The following is a 7,202-nucleotide window of genomic DNA, read 5'->3' as shown; positions in this document are numbered from 1 at the left end:
TAAATGTTGTTGTTTAAAATGAAAGTAGCGATCCATTGACTGGTCGCTCTTAAGGGACACACAGCTGGGTTCAGATTCAGGTTCAGCTACAGGTCCAGGTCCAGGTCCAGCAGAGTCTGGTGTGTCCTGATGCTCTGGCCTTCAACACAACACACACAGAGCTTTGAGTGTGAATAATGATGCTGGAGTGATTTGAGTGCTCTGACATGAACAAGAGTCCTGGACACTTAGAGATCCTCATCTCACCTCTGAGCTTTGGTCTGGCCGTCATGTCCTCCACAAACACTGGTTTCAGAGGGACGGACTCCCTCCTCTCTGTCCTCACATGGATTCATGCTGCTCAACTCACATCAGCTCACACACACTTTGATCTGGAGAGGAAACACAAATCATTCATCTGCACATCAGCTGAAATCATCCTTTACATCATTTCTCCTGTCAAAACATCAGCTGCTCCTCCAGTGATTGGCTGTTATCTTCTGCTTCATATCAGTGTCAGCTGAATGCAGTCACACAGCAGTGTGAGGCACAGCTGCTGTTCTACTATCAGTCCACTAGATGGCGCCATGAAGCTGCAGTCAGGTGAAGAGCAGTCAGCACACACACCTGATGCATGGAGGACCATTGACATCCACTGACACACACTGACTGAATTTGACAGGAAGCTTCAGTTTCTTTAATATTCAGTAAATTCACCATCACTGAAAGTTTCTTTGTGCCTGAATGATCTCTGATATTAACAAAGTCGTCTGAGTGCACACGAGCCAAAAGTGACCAACTGTGACAAAGTGATTCTGATGGACCTTCAGCTCTGCATGTTCTGCATGTTTAACATTGCAAATTGTTCTCTACATTTTACTGCATTAATAGATTTTACATGAAATGATTCTGTGATGTTGCTCTTCTTATGCACAAATCCACCATCACCTTTGCACTGCCCTCATTCCCACTGTCTCAGGTTTCGCATTATCACTTGCATATTATTCATTTTATGAATGTGTACATATGTGACTGTATCTTTCTTCTAAGGATAATTTAGATGCTTTATTTATATGTTTTATTCTAATCTAAATCTATCCATGTTCTGTGTGTTCAGTGTGGAGGAGCTCCACCTGCATTTAATTGTCCTTTGTTATAATGACAATAAAGCTGAAACTTGAACCTTGATAAGGAGCCCAAAGTCCACACAGATAAAAAAAAAACCTTCAGACAAACTAATGTGGCAGCAATAAATATAATTTCATCTCTGAGAACAAAGTTCATCAGGACAGATCCTGACACAGTTATATGATCATATTATTGTATCACTGATGTGTAACTAGTACTTCATGGTTGTAGTTGGTCGAGGTGGAGCCACTGTTCACTGTTTTAGACTTTCAGGCAGTTTAATCAACTGATTTGTTGTTTTTTATTTCAATTCTGAACATGAAAAGTAAAAAATGTAGTGAAATAAAAAGGCAAATATAGACACCGTAGAAATATAAAGTAGCAGAAATATTCAAAGTACAAGTACTTCCAAGTAGTACTTAATTACACTGCTCCAGTGAATTTGTTACTTTCCACCACTGGAACTGACTCAAGCTGAGGGATCCTTTCAAAATAAAAGGCTGACTGACTCAATCAAGTCCTTTCAGAAATATCAAAATATTGATCTTTGATTTGATTATTGATCACATTTAAGTACAAACGGACAAAAAGCTCCTTCACTCGCTCCTGTTGGAGGAGAGTTAAGAGCTCTTAGTGATGAAGTCACATATTTCATTCAAAAATCAAACATTTGAGCTCCTCACACCCTCTGAATGCTCCTTCCTGCTGTCTCCTCAGCAACTATTCAGGATCAACTCACTCTGCTTCTTCTCTTATTCCAGCGTTCACGCTCACAAACATCTACACGACACGGCGGCTGCTGTTTCGCCTGTTTCTGGCGAAGCTAAGCTAACGACAGCTTGTGCTAACGAGTCAAACATTTCAAAGTTGTTTCATTACCTTCAGCTGGAGGTTGAGATGGAGAAACCGATCTGTTCCACATCGTCCAGAGAGAATGAAAGTAAACTCCAAACAGCCAGAGAGGCGAGTGAGAGTTAAACATTAACTGATCAAGTTGTTCAAGTTTAATTGGAGCAAATAAAGATTAAATATTAGGTCGACTGCATGAATATGAGCCTCTTATCAGTGTTTTGTGTAGATTTCTATCTGTTGTCTCCATTATGAACTACAGCTCTGATCAGAATACGCTCCTGAACGTCAGGGAATTAATGCCAGCTGCATGTCTGCACACCCCCTGAAGGGAACTGGAAAGGCTACCCAGCACTATAGGGGTCGGCGAGCCAGTGCCCTCCACCAATGGAGGAAGAAAGTACCACCTCACACCTGTCCCAGCCATCTGCAGGACAAACGTGCGCTCTCTCTGCAAGAAAACGCTCAAGTTACAGACCAATAGAGACTCTCAAAGGAATCAGTGTTGAGGAAAATGAAAACATGCATACCGCTCCCTCCCCAGTGCTCCTCCTGGACACTCAGATCACTGCATCATACAGATGACATAAGACAGCAGCTGAAGAGGGCTGAAGCATCCAGGACCGGAGCTGGATTAAAACACCAAAGACCCCGCAGCCCTCTGGAACACACTCCGGACTCACGAACCACAATAAGAACGGCCCTGCTGTCAGCCTGTCCTCCAGACCAGCTCATGAACTCAACACCTTTCACACCAGGTGTGAGAGAAACCCTGATGGCCCGCTGTCCCTCCCCTGAGTGGGTTCATACAAATATTATATCTTAAATATATTGTTCATTATATCCTCGTGAGTTCAAATCTTTTGATGTCGTGCTGAATAATCACTGTGAACACTCTGAGAAAGCCAAGGTGAAGCTTGTTGAAGGAGGATTTCTCTTCTGCTACAGTCAGAAATGAACAAAGACTTTTCCTTCTTTCTAGATTCTTTGTGCAGAACCACCAGAGACCGCCTCGCTCTGCAGCTCAGGTCTGAACTCACTGTTTCTGAAGCGGCTGCTGGACTTTTTCCTCCCGCCCTCAGTGGATGAGGCCTTCATGTCGCCTCTGGAATTGCTTTGATGTCATTCAGGCTCAATTGAAGCAGAATCCAGGCAGTGTGGACAGGGGATTTATAAAGGTGGTGAAGGACACAGAGAAAGATAAATGTGTTTTCCTCCTTTCATGACACTTCACTTTCTCTTCCAACATGATGTGACTGCTGCCAGGATTTCATGCAGCTGCATCCACTCAGTGTGACTCAGGTGAAGGAGACTGAATTCTCCTCCTCCTGAAGCTGAATCGACTCTTTAAAAAGCCTCTTGGATTAGCTGGAAAATGCATCGTCACAAAGCTGAAAACAGGCTTTTTGTCTGAGCTCGTGAAAAGTCGACTTCACAGCATCAGAAATAACAGGAAACACTGACAGGGACCAGTTTACTGCACCATGAAACTTGTTGTTTGGAAGGTTTTAAATGCAGGACTTTTACTTGTCGTGGGGTATTTCCACAGTGTGCTGTTAGTACTTTTACTTCAGTTCAGGATCTCAGTACTTCTTCCACCACTGTTAAACTGTTTTGTTCATAGGCTCGTGTAACAGGTGTCTATGTGGGCATTTTTTGGTTAAAATAATAATAATTATTAATATTTTTAATAAAACAACCCAAAATTATTTAGGGGGGTTTAAGAATATTTTAAAATAGGCGTAACGATGCCACTGCAAGTAGCTAAATGCATCAAATAAATGTCATGGAGTAATGTAGGAAGTAACACAAAATTGATTGATGATGATAATGCTGATAAGAGAACACATTTTTTTGTTGTTCAACATCATTCAGCAACTGATCATTTCTTCTGTTCAGCTTCAAATGACTCACAGACGTACTACTTCTGCTTTTACTGTGCAAGTACAAAACACAAGGCTCCAGCTCAATATTAAACATTTTATTTAAAAGCATCCAATTGATAGAAATGACACAACATAACAGAGTGGTTCTTGTCAATTCATTAAGTCTGTAAAAATAATGTCATTTTCATGCCTGGAAAGTTTAATAATAATAATCGCAGAGGCTGCCACAGAGTCAGAAAAAGTCCTGAGCAGCGGCCTGCACACTCCAAAGGACCGAGTGATGCCACTCTGAAACACCTGATCTTGACAGATCTCAAAAGCTAAGCAGGGTTGGCCCTGGTTAATACTTGGATGGAATTCTTCCTTGCTGCTGTAAGCTTTTCCACTTTTCTTGTCAGCAACAAAACATTCCTTATAAATGTTAATGAACATTAAAATGTACTTTTGTAAATGCTGTTTTTGTCACCACTCTTGCAGCTTGTGGCAGTGCCACCCTTGAAACGCCTGCTCTTGTCAGGTCTCAGAAGCTAAGCAGGGTTGGACCTGGTTAATACTTGGATGGGACACCTCCTGGGAATCCCTGGTGCTGTCAGCTTTTTACATTTTTTCGCAGCAGACATTATTTTTTTTTAGTACTGTTTGAAAATGAATTTTGTTAAATAAAGTTCTTTTTGGAACACGTTCTCTTGCCCTGGTCATTTTCTAACCTGTGCAGCCTTTATATTCTTTCTATCTTGTTTCTAACATGGGGGGTTGCAATGCAAATTTCATTGACATGTCATGCTCAATGACAACAAAGAAATCTTTAATCTTATTAGTGGTCTAATTTCCTTGGGGTGAAATTCCCCTAGGTGGCGTTGTTGCAACATCTTAGCTCACGTTACATCAGCAACAAAACAGTCTTTATAAATGTTCCTGAATGTGATGATGAACATTTATAAATGCTGTTTTTGTCACAACTATTGCTGCATATGGTGATGCCACTCTGAAACACCAGATCTCAGAAGCTAAGCAGGGTTGGACCTGGTTAATACTTGGATGGGACACCTACTGGGTGCTGTCACCTTTTACATGTTTTCTCAGTAGACATTACTTTTTTTTACTACTGTTTGAAAATTAATTTTGTTAAATAAAGTTCTTTTTGTTTGAAACACGCTCTCTTGCCCTGGTGATTTTTGACCCTGTGCAGCCTGACTGGCTTATTAGTTCAGTGGTTTAATTTATTGGGGGTGAAATTCCCCTAGGTGGCGTTGTCGCAGCATCTTAGCTCAAGTCACATCAGCAACAAAAAAGTCTGTTTAAATGTTCAAGACTGTGATCATGTACATTTCTGAATGCTGATTTTGTCACTCTCTCTGCAGCTTGCGGCGATGCCACCCTTCTCCCTAATGTTCTTACATGTGTTTGTGCACTTCTCTTTTGACAGATGGCCTTTTCCATGACTACACATAATTGGCATATTAATGTGTAAACCCTAGATGGATTAACCTTCTTTAAAACCAACAAGCATAAATAAAAAAACCATAAATCTGCATGAGTTTGATAGAGAAAACAAACAGTGGTACTTCTGAACAGATATTCAGATCAGAAATGGCAAAACATTCAAGCCTGGAGCCAATTTGACCAGATCTAAGTAACAGTCACATTGGAGATAGACATTCAGGTGTGGCTCTTGACTACCTGAAGTGGTAATTAGTGCCACTGGTCAGCAGGTGTTACTGTCTGGCTCAGAGTTCGTCTGGGGGCAGGGTGGCTAACTTTGGTCTTGAAATGAGTCATTTTTTATTTTCATGAAACTGTTTTGCATTCGTACTAATTTTAAAATTAAATAAATTAAGTAACACTACAAACCAATCTCATTAGCTCCAAAGTTTGAATGACTACAAGTTATTCAGCATTGTGGGTTTGCACCAGAGAAGTAAATTATGAAGCTGAACTCCCAGATGAAAGACTGCAGAATGACGAAAAACAGGTTCATGTCAGTGGACGCATGAAGTTCTGAGCTTGTCAATTTGAGCCAAATCAAGTCAGTCTGAAAACTACAAAGAAGACTGAAATGATCCCAGGCTGACTGAGCATGACTTCATGCTACACTTGTCTGATCCAGTGGGTCAGACTGTAAGAAGGCGGTTAGGGAACCAAAGGTTGAGTGTTCAATTCTTTTGGAGCTGGGTGAGTTTTGAAGGCCGATGTCCAAAAGAAACAGTGAAAACCTCTGAGAGACAAGCTGCATCTATCTGGTTCAGTAGGTCAGGCTGTATGAAGATGGTTAGAGAGCCTGGAGTTGCATGTTCAATCCTTGTGAAGCTCTTTTGAGGCCCCCTACCCAAAGTGAAGAAGGTTCCAGTGCTCAGAGGACCTGGTGATGCGGTGTGATAGTCTGCGGTTGCAAGGCTTTGGCAGTCGAGTGTGTGATTTGAATCCTGTCTGTTCCTGGAGCATCAAAAATTCATTCTGTCGGAGCGGGGTATGGGAGTGGTACAAGCAGGGGGTCCTCAGACCAAAGACTGGGAAGCGCTGAAGTTTTACCCTCACGTGAAGTGAATGTTCAACTGACTAGTGATATTTGTTGATGCATGCTTCCTTGCACCTGCACACACTGTTACCAGCTGAACCTTTCTGGACACTGTTCATATGAGTAAAGGGTGGAAGGGGTCAAAGGTCAATCAGCTTGACCGAGCGGGCCACTTCTTAATGAGTTCTCCTGAAGGTCATGTCTGAGGTGAGGGGTTTCGTTTGTTCTTAGGTTTTAAGTCTGTCTCAAAACGATTGTCAAGTGATCAATAAAGCTGTTTTTTTCTTGCTGTAATTATTCCTCCGGTTCAAGTCCACAGTCCTGGTTTTATGCAGAATTGTATTTGAAGTTAATATGAAATGTGTTTATTTAAATGTAAAACATGGAATATCTGTTTTTGGAGGTTTAAGTATGGAGAATTGCAAACTGCGTGGAGAACCTGTTAGGCGTCATTTCCCACCATAAATAACGCTGTCATGTCTTTAAATCCTGCATTAAATGGGATCCTCACTAAAATTTAGATAAATTTAAATGTGTTTCAAAGTGAGTTTGTTCAGACTGAACCGGCAGTAAGACTTAGAATCTAAGTCTTAGATGGATTAACCAGGATATTTGTTATTAAATAACATGAGAAGTGACTTTAACCAGAATAACCTCCCCCACCTTCGTCCCATTGAGCCCTGAAAACAAACTGAACCAAACGCAGTTGTTGGTGAATGTTTGGTCTGTTTCACATGTTTAACAGCCGCAGGACGCCTCACTGTTTAAATCCCTGTCAAGCAGCTCTGTGCTCATGTTCTGATTTTAGACTGAATGTTGCATGTTTTAACTTCTCCTGGTCTTGC

General features: G+C 41.4%; 1 pseudogene; it reads left to right on the top strand.

Moving 5' to 3' along the window:
• The first annotated feature begins 4,318 nt into the window (after nt 1-4,318).
• On the top strand, nt 4,319-4,437 carry LOC121627693 (annotated as a pseudogene).
• The last annotated feature ends 2,765 nt before the right edge of the window (nt 4,438-7,202 follow it).

Source organism: Chelmon rostratus, chromosome 24 (genome assembly GCF_017976325.1).
Source record: "Chelmon rostratus isolate fCheRos1 chromosome 24, fCheRos1.pri, whole genome shotgun sequence".
Taxonomy (NCBI): domain Eukaryota; kingdom Metazoa; phylum Chordata; class Actinopteri; order Chaetodontiformes; family Chaetodontidae; genus Chelmon; species Chelmon rostratus.
This window is presented reverse-complemented; position numbering and strand designations above follow the sequence as displayed.